Here is a 15,259-nt window from a genome sequence, read left to right as displayed (position 1 = left end):
TAGTTATAAGTAAAGGATTGGTGGACTATTAAGGGTACAATCATTTAACTTGTACAAAGAAATAAATAATTTATAATGTCTAGCTAATATATTGGATAATGTGAAAATATAACATTTTTTGTATTGAATATAGAAGGATAAAAAAGAGTACAAAATGAATGGGATCAGTTCACAGGAGGCGAAGCCTTATCAAAAGATGGAAAGATTTACATAACAACCAAGCAAAAGAGAGAAGAGTAAGAAGGGCAACTAAATAGGTCAAATATATGAAGGGTATATTATTTGGCAATTTGAAGATGACAAGGTGCAATGTGTTTCAAAGGGATAATAGTGCAGGAGCACTATTTGGTGGCGATGATGAATATTCATGTTATTGTTCAACATTAAGATGAAAATGCATGACCAAGTGTCATCTAGACAACCAATATATGACAAGGGCAGCGTCAAGTTCCTCTTGGAAGTTTAGATCATCAAAGTATTAAAAATGTCAACAATATAGCTATGTTAGTAAAATGTCAATTTGATTTCTTTATACTTATGTATGTTTAGCTTTATGCTCATATAATTGAAATGTGCATATTCTCCTTTAAGAAAAATTAAATTGTAATCTAGAATGTTCAATTTGGTACTTTGACAAAAGAATTTTATTTTAAAGCTAGGAAATATAAAGATATAACAATATGATATAAATCTTTATTTGTTTATTTGTTAAAATAAATCATATTAATGGTAGCTATAAAGTTTGCACCAAAAAAAATTGAAATTGAAAAAATAAAAGCTAACTAATGTTGGAAATAAATACTTTGTAAATTAGTAAAATATAATATATTGTAAATTAGTAAAATATAATATATTTCAGAACTATATAAAATTGAAAGTTTTTGAATAATAAAAGAATATGATTGGACACTTCAATTAATATAAGATATGTGAGAACATGAAGAAGATATTGTTACATATTGTCAAACTTATTTATTTCATTTCATTATCATATTAATGATGGTGATTTGTGAAATAACAATTAATAACTAGAAAGACATTACATTGGAAAATAGTAAAGAAAAATGTCTATTAAATTTGTGCTTTATTTTACAAATAATGAATTGATGAAATTTATAAATATAATGTTAATAATAAATAGAGCTGAGATTTTCAGATTAATATAGAATTTTAAAATCCTACAAATTGCATTATTGTAAATATCCATATCTACAATGATGGTTATGTAAGAAAGTTGTTTAACATAAAATTGTCGAAGTCACTTCTAGGATTTTATTTTTTTGCCAAACTAGAAATGTAGGCCTTATAAGCTTTTCCAAATTCCTTGCTAGAAGTTGAGGACACTCTATTATAGAATTTATAGACGATTCCATGTCATTAATAATTAATTGCATTGTTTGTTTGCCATTTTGTGCAAACAAAGCCAAGAGTAAAGGAGTAGCTCTAAATTAGTTCATAGTTTCATCTGAGTAGATAAGAAATGAGAAAAAAAAATTACAACCTAGAAACCCATTACTATTTAAATAAAATGACAGATTTAAATTTGAGTAGATAAGAAATGAGAAAAAAAATTATTCATTCAAATTTAAATAAAATCACAAAAATAAAGCATTCAACATAAGATTCGTAACAAAAGTTGAATCTCTCATTAAATAGAATAATTCATGCACTAAATTGTAGTTAAAAATTAATGCTAAATGTTGATTATACTCTTTAAATGGCTGACCCAACCATTTGTTATACCTTGAAAAACATTTTTACCAATTGATTGATGATTTTTTAGCATTGGTAGCCAAAAAATAGACCAGATCTACTAATAAACCCATACCAAACATATATTAATTCGATGATCTCAAAATATTCTAGCTTTAGGTAGGTATAGAGGGGATTTAGTATAAGTATTTTGATACTAACATGAGCATGACTAACACCAATATTGTCATGTTAGAAACTCAAACTATACAATTATATATAAGAAACAAAAGAAAACACTATCAAATAATTATAAAGTATTTTTGAAATACACAAACTAATTATGCACTATTTTTTGAAATTTTTTTTGCCTTCTCCCATTTTCTGATAATGGATCACACTCTCCAAAACATTAATACCAAAAATTTAAAGTTACTATTATCGATTAATTATGCACTGTTGTTGGGAGTGGTTTCAGTGCCCAACCACTTATCTTGGACCGAAGTGGGATAGGGAGGGGCCAAACCACTAAAATGTTTCTTTCCCCCATCGCTATAGAAAGAGGAGTGCAAAATAGAGCTTTTAACATGAATTTTATTTTACAGAAAAGGTGAATGGAACATCACAGTTATGTTTGTTGATTTTAAAGCATCACCAATAATTTCAATCCATCTTCTGTAGCTTTGCAGAAGTTCAATTTCTTTTTTCAATTCATAAGGGTTATTGTACTAATAATCTCATGGAGGCCCTAGCCATTTTACATGTTATGGAGCAATGTTGTTTGAGGGGATGACGCAAAGTACTTCTCTAGAGTATGTTAGTTTTATTACATTCCTCGACAATGGAATAAATCTGCTAATTGTTTGGCTAAATGGGCATCTAATATGCTCAGGATTGGAATATTGTCGATCGAGGGAAACTTCCCATAGACTTGTCTCTTGAGTTAGATGACCTTGTTGCTCAAGATAGAGCTCCTTGTTGAGCTCTCCTTTTTGTTTCTAATTTTTTCTTAATAAATTTTTACCTCTCTTTTAGTGATTTTTTTTTACGTATAAATTAAGATTGTTCATCTTTATAACTACTTTTAATAAATCCAATCATGTCAAGCCAATTTTTTTGGCAAATCTAAAAATAAATTATTAGTCCATATTTTATATAAATGTTCACCAAGTCACTTCTAAAAAAAATCCCTCTATAAGTACATAACTAGCAGTTGCATGTTTTTAGCACGATATGATGAACCGATAGGAGATTTGATTTTTTAGGATTAAAATTAATTTCTACAAAATAGACCATTAAGACCATTAATGTTATACATATGAAATGTGAAATAATAAATAATAAAATTAATATAAATTATACCTAATAAAAAAATTATTTTTAAGTATAACTATAATAACTAAATTTATTAAAAAAGACTTAATCTTTTTTACTAGAGTCTAAAAATTGTAAATAGCAAGAGACCCAAATGAATTTTTTTGTGTCCAAACAATAATTATAAATCGTGTAATTCTTACCCACCCAACTAAATCATTCATCTATGTGCTACTCAATTCACTACACCATAATTTGGTAATATAAAATTTAGCAAAAGGAGAAGTGAGGATGCATGCATCCATATTTGAATTGTCAAAATGTAAGAAGCTTTGGTCTAGTTGATTTTAATTAAAACGGTCTTTGGTGGACTAACTATTTTCATTCCACAAGTCTACAAATTCATCTTATCACTTGGAATATGCTAGACCAAAAGTTTTGTTGTTTTAAACACTTTTATAGCTCAACAACTTTTTTGCATAGTGCCTTATATTATATTTATAATTGCTACGACTATGGATAAATGTAAATTAGTTTATGACTATCCATACCAATAGTGACTATGATAGCAAGTTATAATGATAATAAATAACCCCGCATATTTATTTCTATTCATTATTATTCACTATGTCATGTATTACATGATAATACAATACATATTTGTGAGGAGTTCTTTCCTTGTGATTTTGATTTTTAGTCATCTGTATTTACACATATATTCAATGCTGCTTAGATGATTCATATTGTGAGGAGTGTAGTGATAATGATTTATGCAAGTTTTATTACATATAATGTTCACATTACTATTATTATTTATTATGATTATTTACTTGTCACACATTATATAGTAATAATAAATAAACATGTTATTTATCTCACCTTCACATCAACATTATTAATGAAGGAAAATGATAATGCAAAAGATTTGATGACTTTTAAACTATTTGATTGAAGTAGTGATGGGATCATTGGCCACAAAGAAAAACTACCACTTGTTTTATTAGTAGTCATTAGTACATTTTGTTCTACCTTCTCATCTACAAATTTATAAGTAAATCAAAGGAAAACTACCAAAGCATTAAAAAATATGAAATGATATTTTTATAGATAAAGAAGATTAATTTTTAATTTTCTTAATTTTTTAATATAAATGGTGTGGTGCATGACATAATATTAAAATTTTACTTTTGGATTTGATAAAATAATTAAAACAAGTAAGGAATGAATTTTCACGTGCTAGATAATTAAACAATTTATTATATTTCTTTAAAAAATTATAAACTACCAGTTGCACGCTTTTGTGCTTGCAACAATAAGCCGATAGGTGCTCGATCATAAATATTTTTAAATATAATCTTATGTGAACAAATTAGATTATTAATAATTTTCAATTTAAATAACATTATTTTTTTTATCGGTAAGAGGCTGAAGCCAAGGTTAATTGTTATTTATTATGATTAATTATTTCAATTATTAGTTAATATTGAGTAGATTCGAACCCAAGACCTCCCAATTAAGAGGCTCACAATTTACCATTGTGTTGTAGGCTCTTGCCTTTTTAAATAACATAATATTACTAAAAATCTTTTAAATATGAAAAAAATTCATTTAAAAAAACCTTATAAAAGAATCTATTATGAAAATTTAATAAGAGAAATACAAAAAAATAAAAAAATAAAAATAGTGTCTCTAACAAATATTTTTAAATGGTTATTTTTTCAATATTTGATAAATTGAATTTAAAGAAATAATATTTATTTATCTATTTAAAAGATTTTACTAAATATTACGTTATTTAATTTGAAAATTATTAATAATCTAATTTTGTCACATAAGATTATATTTTAAATCTTCAATTTTAACTATTATTTTTCTTTTCTTATTTATTTAAAAATAATTACTTGTGTTCTCCACATTAACTCATGTTGTGATATCTATTTATTTAACTTTTAATTTTTTAAATTGATTTTAGTTCTAGTTTTAAATTGTTTTTATATTAATTTAGTTTTTTCTTTATATATTGTTTTTTGTTTCTATAATTTATTTAGTTAATAGAATATATAAAGAAACTAAAAACAATATAGAAACTAAAATATATATATATAAAGAAAAAACTAAATTCATATAAAAAATAATTTATAAGTAAACTTGTATTCAATTTTAAAAATTAAAAGTTAAATAAATAGATATCACAACATGAGTTAATGTGGAGAATGCAAGTAATAATTTTTTAAATAAATAGGAAAAGAAAAACAAGAGTTAAAATTGGAGATTTTAAAATATAATCTTATGTGACAAAATTAGATCATTAATAATTTCCAATTTAAAAAATGTAATATTTAGTAAAATATTTTAAATAGATAAATAAATATTATTTCTTTAAATAGATAACCATTTAAAAAGATCTCGTCAAAAAATCTATGATGAAAAAATAATAAGAGAAATTATATATATATATATATATATATGAAAAAATAACCATGACAATATTAGATTTAAATGAACTGGAATCCTTGAGAGTGTGAAAAGTGCGAAGTTTGGCAAAGTAAAGAATTTTGTCAGTGTGCATTCCGATCTGGATGCCGATAAATTTAGAGGGATTGGATCTCGATCTTCATTAAAATGACTAAGCAGGATCGAATGAAAAAACTAGTTGGCGGCACCTCCTTGCTCGACGATTGAGAAGATGGTAAGGTGGCAGGAACTAAGGGTAAGTTTGAGCATTCGCTATCAGATAAGGACAGCCCAAGGTGCGAACATTCCTCTCCCAACAAATTTGGTTTTAATGCCACATTTAATTCTCCTATGTTGAATGTTGCCATTAATGCCATAGAAAGCTCGGATGTTGCTAATAATAATGGTAGCAATGAAACCACCAGTAGTAAATCTAAAACTTTCCTTGAGGCAGTTTTAGGCTTGGCTCCTGCGGTGGGCTCTGGTGCTCGTTTCACTAAATCTCCCCATGCCGAAGTCCTCGTGAACGGTAAGCAACATGGAGACCCTTCTATATTTCATGTTTTTCCTAACCATGAAATGTTAATTGAGATTAAGAATGAAAAAGAACACTTCAGAAATACCACCATCTTTTTTTCTATGGTTGAATTAGATAAAGTTCCTGCAAGGAAGTTTTTGGACGACTGGTTTTATAATTACTAGAATCTTAAGCTTGGCTACTAGATCTTTTTTGTCGTTAGATTCAAAGAGGTTTGTTTGTCTTGTTTTTCAAAAACCCTTATTCTCAACTTGCAGTTCTTAAGAAAGAGTTTTGGAATGTGGGTAATACCACTTTCTGAGCTTTGGCTTGGAAGGTTGAAGCTAATCTTGAAGAAATTATTGCTCTTTCGGCCCTCAGATGGGTCGTTATAAAAAACATTCCTCCTTTTCCTTGGAAATTCATCCCTCAACTTGTAGAACCCCTTGGTAGATTCCTATGCATGGATGATTTGACAAGACTGGTTTCTCACCTCAATGCCATGATTCTTCTTGCTCTAAAGCCTGGTAATGATATTCCTAAAGAAGTCACCATTTTCATTATGGATGAAATTATCTCCTGCCCTATTGAAACTTTGGGAGGATTAAATGTGTGTTTTCTCTGTAGGAAAGAGGGGCATCTTAGAAGAGATTGCCCTATTCTTAAGAATAAACCTCCCAAAAACCCTAAAACCTCGGATGCTCCATCAAATACCCCTTCTGCCCCCATTATCATCGACTCCACTACCGTGAATCCCACTTTATCACCTCCTCCATTTGTTAATTCACATTCTTCCCCCTCTATCACTAAGACATCCCCATCCTTGCAAGTTTTTTCTGTTACTAGCATTGTGGATATAGATGGGTTTCAAACTGTTACTAAAAAAAGGAAGAACCGGTCGAATAAAAACAATGTTGCTCCTAAGGAATCAGTTTACCCTCCTTCTATAAACAATAGAGTTGCTCATGTGCAGGAGTCTGTCAAGCCTCCTATTTCTAAATCTTGGGATTTAAACTCCCTCTCTATTTTGAAACCCCCCATCAAAAAATTCCAAGAAATTTCTAATGATTATTATGTGGAAGTTATACCAGCTACTTCCACTAAAAACCATCTTTTAGTTCTGGATAATATCTCCCATCTTACGTTGGAAAGTGAGGACATCCCCATTTCAAAGAGGAAAGGGAGACCACCTGGTTCCAAAAACAAGGGTATAAGCAGTAAAGTTTATAATAATGCTAATTTCTTTAACACTTTGTCTTTGGAAGATAACATGGAGATGGAAGCGTCCATTACCAAAAATCTTTCTCAATGAATTGTATCTCTTGGAATATCAAAGGACTTGAATGTCCCGACAGGAAGTATGTTGATAAAAAAATTATTAGTAATATGAGGAATTTAGATTTAATTATGTTACAAGAGGTTAAAGCCACTGGATTCTGTCTAGAATCCAACCTCAATTTTATTTGGAAGAATGCAGTGAAAATTCACACTAACCACCCTCAAGGTAGGGGAGGTGTTGTTATGTTACTTAGCCCAAAATGGGGTCCTCGGATAAAAAGCCATGGCATTTCTCCTTGTAATAGAGCTATTTGGTTAATTTTGGAAATTAATAATAGACAATTTGGTATATGTGTTGTTTATGCTTCTAATGACTATTCTAAAAGAGCTTCTTTCTGGTCTTGGCTTAGTTTGATGCCCGATATACCATGGGTCTTTGGAGGTGATTTTAATATGATTGAAAACCAAGAGGATAAAATGGGAGGTCTTCCTTTCTCCTAGAAAGAACAAGAAAGAATGGTTTGGTATAACTTCAAGATCTCTAAATCCTTGTTTGATCCTTTAAGCAGAAATAGAAACTCTAACTCAAGCCTCTGGTTCACATGGTGTAACTTTCAAAAAGGTCAAGCCAGGATATATTCCAGGCTCGATCATTTTTATCTCAGTAGTAACTTCTTTTCTGTTCTTCCTAATGAGCATAATAGTAATGTGAATATTTACACTTCTACCATGTCAGACCATCATCCTATCTCTATCTCTATTAGCCTTGGCTCTTTCATGGCCTGCAATAAACAAGATTACTGTAAATTTTTACTTAACACCAATCTTTTGAAAGATGAAGATACCCTAGTTGTTGTTTCCATAATCAGGCATATTTATAATTCACAATACCCCTCCCTCTCTCACATCGATAGATGGAAGATGAATGTGGCTGCTTGGCAAAAATTACTCATGAATGTGGGTCAAAAGAGAGCTAAAGATTTTCGATCTACCGAGTCTCAATTGAATGGCAATCTTTATTTTTAAAATAAAGCTGATGATCCTCATCTCTGTCTCCAGTTGGCTTATGTTAAACATGCTCTCTGAAAACATTAGCAACTTAAGACCACGGGGGCAAAGGTTAGATCCAGAGCTCACTGGCTCCAGTTTGGGGATAGGGGTAGTAAGTTTTTCTTTAATCTGATTAAGTATAAGCATGCCAAGGAGAATATTGATCAATTATTAATTAATAATGTGATGAATTCTGATATGGATGCCATTAAGAATGAATTTTCTCACTTCTATGCTAATCTTTTCACTTCTGAGGATTCCCAGGAAGCTAAGATTCTTCGTGACCAGTGTAGAGACCTTATCCCGAATAGGATATGGATAATGATGCCTCTCTCCTTGAGCAACCTTTAACTATTGAAGAAATTGAGCTATCTATTAATTCTTTTAAGAATGATAAGGCCCCTGGTCTAGGCGGGCTCCCTATTGAATTCTATAAGGCTAATAGCAAATGGATATGCAATGTTCTTGTTGATTTGTACAATGAAGCTATTGATATTGGTACTTTGTGTAGGAACATTAATTCTGGCATTATTAAGTTGATCCCCAAAGAGGGTGATAAAGCCCTTATTAAAAATTGGCGTCCCATAACTTTGCTTAATCTTTCTTATAAAATTTTTGCCAAGGTTATGGCTCGTCGGCTAGAGAAGATTCTGCCAAGGTTCATTTGCCACTCTCAAACTAGCTTTGTTAAAGGTAGGTTTATTTTGGAAAATTTGATTACTAGCTGCGAAGCTCTTAACTAGGCTAATCATACTAATCAAGATGCTGTTGTGTTCCTTTTAGACTTTGAAAAGGCCTATGACAGAATTGAGTGGAAATCCATTAGCATGATGTTGGATGCTTTCGAATTTCCACCCTTTTTCTGTAATGTTGGTAAAATGCTTCTCAAAGATGCTTATGCGCAGGTTGATGTCAATAGATCCCTTTCAGCTCCCTTTCCCCTGGGTAGATATTTTAGACAAGGATGTCCCCTTGCTCTGGCCCTTTTTGTTATCTCCTCTGAGGCTCTTTATTATATTCTTAGAGACAATACCCTTTCCCCTACTGTTAAAGGTATCACTCTCCTAGATAATAATGACCTTATTAACTATCAGTTTTTTGATGATACTGCCATCTTCTTTGAAGCCTCTGAGTCAAACTTTGAGGCTATGATTAGTAAACTCAATTTCTTTTGCAAAATATCTGGAGCTCGATTATTCCAGTCTAAATCTATTTGTCTTGGATGGAATACCCATCCCCCTATTTGGTTCGAGAAATTTGGTTTTTAGTGGGGTGGACCCTCGAAGATCGTTAAGTATCTTGGTATTCCTTTTTTGGTTGACCCCTCATTAAAAGAAATGTGGAGATGGGTTAAGGATAAAATCCACAACAAGCTTAACAAATGGCACAATAGATCCCTTTTGCTTGCAGTGAGAATTCAAGTGTGTCAAAAAATTATTTCTTCCTAAAATATTTATTATGCCTTTGCTTGGATGTTTAATGATTATCAAATTCTGGAAATTCAGAAAGCCATTAGAAATTATTTGTGGTCTGATGGCAAAGGTAATAAAAAAATTCACTCTGTCAACTAGACTTGGTGCCACACAAACAAGCTGCTTGGGGGTCTAGGTCTTAAAGACCTTAAGTTAAGTGGCATAACTTTGGCCTCCAAATGGATCTTTCATGCTTTGGAGGGTGAGGAACCTTGGAAGGTTCTGATCCATAGTAATATTGGAAGAGGTTATCCTAAAAAGGCTAAGTTTTGGAAGAACCTCCCCCTTGTTGACCTTATTTGTGGTGAGTTCCCTACCATAGTTCAAGGCTCTACTATTTCTAAATCTATTTGGAAAGCCTGGGACTGTGTTAGGCAGCTTATCACCAATAAGGAATTTTTTGATAAAAATACCCTTCATAGTGAAAGGTCCATTTGGTGGAGCCTTAAGCTAGGAAATAAACCCCTTGCTCTTACTCAATGTTGTTCTGCCAAAATTTGGGCTAATAATGGGATCAAGCAGTTTGTTGATATATTTGAGAAAGATTAACTTATTTAGTGGGAGGAGTTAAAAGTCAAATTTAATCTTCCTGATGTTCACAAGAGGACTTACAATATGATTGTCAAAGCTAGCAAAAACATCCCTACTATTTGCTATGTTGATTCTGACAGTTATCATAAAATTAAATGGCCTGGTGGTATTGTTGTTCCTAATATCAAAGCTAAAGATATTTACAAAGTTATTAATCACAATGAAGAGATCTTAAGGCATATTAATAAGGTTTGGTATACTGATTTAGACAAATGTGCTTGGACGAAAAAATTTGATTATCTTTGGAAAAGTTTAATTGATCCAAAAATTAAATGTTTTAAATGTTTGCTTATTCATAAGAAGCTTCCTATTAGGAACTCTTTCTCTATTGTTGACTATTGCAGTATTTGCAAGGTCTCGAAAATGGGAAGGCATATTTTATTTGAATTCACTTTTGCTAAAGAAATTTGGCTTATGTTTGGTATCTCTGTTCCTACTTCCTTTACTATTTTTGAGATTATTACTGGTTTTATTTGCAATGTTAAAAAGGATATTAACATGTTTTGGAATATTCTCTTAGCTAACATTTTATGGCAAATTTGGAAATGTAGAAATGAAGAAAGGTTCCAAAATAAATCTAGGTTGCTTATTGAGTCTTTTCGAAGTCTCACTTATTTTAAAAAAATTTCACAGGTCCAAATCATGATGAGAACCAGTAAGTCCAAGTTCAAAAGGCTGCTTAAGGATGGATATGCTACCTTCTTTGCAAACGAGGTTAAGGATGGACACTTTTGGAGACATCATCTGGATAATGTCAAGCTCTTTAATCAGACCATTCAAGATATTAGCAAGGAGATCAAGAGAACACCTCAAAGCTTCACCAACGACATGATTTATATGATGAAACAAATCCAAGACCAAAAAAACCTGGTTTGGATGGAAGGAAATCTAGGTTGGATAGCACGGATGGATACTTATGTGGATGTTCTCCATTAGCTGTCCTTCTTACTCTTCTCTCTTTTGCTTGGTTGATATGTAAATCTTTCTGTCTTTTGATGAGGTTTGGCCTCCTGTGAACTAATCTCGTTCATTTTGTACTCTTTTTGATCCTTCTATATTTAATACAAAAAAAAAACCACATCTCTAACAAATATTCTATTGACTAAATAAATTATAGAAACTAAAAAACAATATTGAAAGAAAAAACTAAACTAATATAAAAAATTAAACCATAAAATTTAAATTAATTTAAAAAATCTAAAGTTAAATAAATAGAGATGACAACATGAGCTAATGTGGAGATCACAAGTACTTAATTAATTTTTTAAAAAAATAGAAAAAGAAAAACAAAAGTTAAAAGTAGAGATAACAACTAATAAATATCAAAACAAGAGTTAAAAGTGGAGTGAGATAATTAACGAAAATGATTTACAATTTTCTGGTCAACAACTTTTCAAACTGACAACTTTTCAGTCAACATTTTAATTTTTAGGAACAAAGTTCTCACAAATAGCCTATCGGCTAAATTAATTATCATCACTTTCTAATTATTTTATATAAAAAGAAAAAGAAACTCACATGAACAATTATCACTTTCTAATTATGTTATAGAATGAATTAAGAGAAACTTAAGCTTTAAATTGGTTTAAAACAAAAATCACATAGTAATAGATCATTATCAATTTATAATTATATTGTAGAATGAATTAAAAGAAACTTGCTTTTATAGAAACAAAAAAAAACACATTTTATTATGAAATTCAAATTACATCAAAAAATCACATCTTATTATCAAAACTATAACTTTAAAAAAAATCAAATTTAAAATTATAACACAAAGTTATATTCTATTCTGAAAATAAAATATCTAAAATAATAATAAGAGGCTAGCAGCTTCGATTTCATAAATTGTCAAATTATTCACATAATACCAAAAGTAGAAGATTAAAGTACATGTCAATGGGCCCTTGGTCTACTAGTGAAGTTGAATGACTCATAAAGAGCCCACCAGGGATCAAGTCTTGCTGAGTGCAAGGCTTTGACATCATAATGGATGAGGCCAGGATCATGCCCTGGGTGTTTTTGACGGTGTGGATGCCCCTCAGTCCTTAGCTCTAAGCCAGAAAGGTTTCAAGCACGAGTGGGCCTGTATCGGGTTCCTAAAAAGTCCATGTGGTGGCCTTTGCTGGTTGGTAGCTCATAGGGCTGCCTCACAGGTCTGAACCATCCATCAATATATATATATATATATATATATATATATATATATATATATATAATCAAAGAAAAGAGTTTATGTTGTATTTTAAAATTAAAAAATATTAAATTAAATTATTTATTCAAGATCATTATTTAACTATAATTTCATGTGGTGAATACATTAAATTTGATTATTTTTAGTTTAATTTAAATAATCTTTTTTTTAAAAACTTATTTTAAACAGACCGAGTTTTCATTTTTTTCAAATATTTGATTTATCATATATAAATAAAATCATCATATAAAAAACATCCCTTAATATATTTATAATACATACAAACATTAATTATTAAAAAATGAGCATAAGAAATACAAAAAAAACTCTACACTACAATAGGAACCTAATTCAAGTAATAATACATAGATCTCAAGTGTAAGCATAATACTAAGCACAAATAAAATAGTCTATTCTTTGTTTTTACAAAAATGGAACTTGAAACACCTCGTGAAAGTGAGGTATGATAAATATAAGAACATTTCCAAAGAACAATGAAAACCTCAATGAAACCCTCTAAATATCAAGTGTCTAATTAAATCTGGAATATATAACTCAAAATCTAAAGACTTACACATAAAACATGAAGAAACCCTCAGTGACATTTCTATATAAAATAATCCAAAAGAGATCTACATAGAGCATGTATAAAAATTATGATTTTTAGCTATACAAAAATAACAAAGAAAGCATGAAATACTCTGGAACAAATAATCATAGTTCCAATGCTCTATCTATAGTTCTCATTTTTAATTAAAATATATAATATAAACTAATGGCTAGGATTTAACCCACTACAAAAAATCAATAATATCCTGAAAAGATCTTAGTTTCCCAGATTTGGCTTATTTGGCTTTTCTTATGTGATTGCAATTCAGCTAATAAGGTAAGTTGTTATTTTTTATTTTAGGACTATTAGTTAATTTTTTAGGAAATTTTGCATTTAAAAATCTAAAGTATTTTTATTGTCATAAATAAAATTCAGGATTATTCGGGAGAAAAAATCATTTTCGGAAGCAAAGCTCCCACATATAAGCCTATCTACTTAATTATATTTGAATAAATTTGATCTAATGTCATACAATTTTGATTAGGGTGTTTTTAAGTGGTGAATAATCTACAAATTTTAGAAATTTTTTTCTAGTAATTTGGCTAATAATTTAAGATTTAATGCAACCTAAATCGCCACATTTTTATTAAATTTAGTTCTAAAATACGTAAAATCACTCATTAATTTATTTTATTAAAAAATTTAAACTCAAATATTCGACACATGATTAGATTTGATTTACCTAAATATTATATATCATCGAAGAAATTGAAATTAATTTATCAATAATTATCATAATTACTAGTTACTTTAGGGATATATTACCAATATTTAGTTTGCACTATTGATTTAAAATATAATGTAATTATCCTCATAATTTCCATGAGATAAAACATGCTCAATTTTGATTTGTAATATTCCACGACGACTAGAAAACTTCCTATTATCATTGAGATTCGCCAATATTTTCTACTCAAAAATTATTATTCTAAAATAATCGCCTATGTAAATAATATTTAAAATAAAAAAATTGAGAGATTCACCAATAAAAATAATTTAGTTTTTCAAAAGAAAGAAAGATTCGCCAATAATTTATATCATTTTTTAGAGGGGGATTTCTTAAAGTTTACCCTAATTTTGATAAAATATAATAACTAATATTTTTACCAATAAATATAAAAAAGACCAGGTCAAATTTTATTTACGAAACTCTCAAACTTTAAAATGTAATTTACAATAAACTAGAATCTATTAAAAATAATATTGTAATAGTGTTAAACAAAAGTGTGGTGTCTCCACCATAACCAAAATAGTGACATGCTTTGTTTGTTTGCTTGAAAAGTATTTGATAAAGACAATGTCTTTTCCATTTTTATATAAGAGAGAGTTGAAAATGATTATTACATTGTAGACTCTTTGACAATGGAGCTCCAGAATTATAAGGCAGCTAAAACGTTTCCTTTTTCCATTTTAGATTTGGGTACAGGAAATTTGGGTTGATACTCTTATGATTTGAGCTTTCTTTTTTTCTTTTGGGAGATTCATGTGTAGACACAATTTAATTGAAAAATTAGAACTTAGTACTAGATTATTAAAAATTAAAATACTTACATCCATATAGCAAAGGGATGTGCCCCTTGCATGTCGCAATGAGGTTGAAAGACATTTTTGTGGCTAATGTATACAACACTGCCTAGAGTGAACTTGTGCAAAATTGCATCTTGAGGAATTGGGATTTCCTGATGCCACCATTATGCTTTCTAGCCTAGTAGTGAGAAGACTACCAATAGTGAGCGTAGAAACTCCAACCAAATACTAGTGCTCTACGGTCAGCCTTAAACATCACACACTAAGGAAGAAATTAAGCCTGGAAAAGTAAGTCAAACTTTGACTATTTAGCACTTTTGCACTAGGAATCAAGCCTTAGTGTGTGATGTTTAAGCAGTTCGGTGCGATACTAACTCAAAAGAAGTATGTCTCTACAACAATCAACATGGACAAGAAACTATTCCTATTAATGGAATATGTTGGCAAAGAATATCTGTGGAAAATGATCGAAAAGTAACATGAAGATTCGACTCAAAAATATTTCCAGCAGATAATTAGCACCATGGATTAATGTCACGGCAAGGGTTTCATTTATAGAG

Source organism: Cupressus sempervirens, chromosome 2, assembly GCF_028749045.1.
Source record: "Cupressus sempervirens isolate cs-2001-9-10 chromosome 2, ASM2874904v1, whole genome shotgun sequence".
In the NCBI taxonomy this organism is placed as follows: domain Eukaryota; kingdom Viridiplantae; phylum Streptophyta; class Pinopsida; order Cupressales; family Cupressaceae; genus Cupressus; species Cupressus sempervirens.
Note: the sequence above shows the minus strand (reverse complement) of the source record.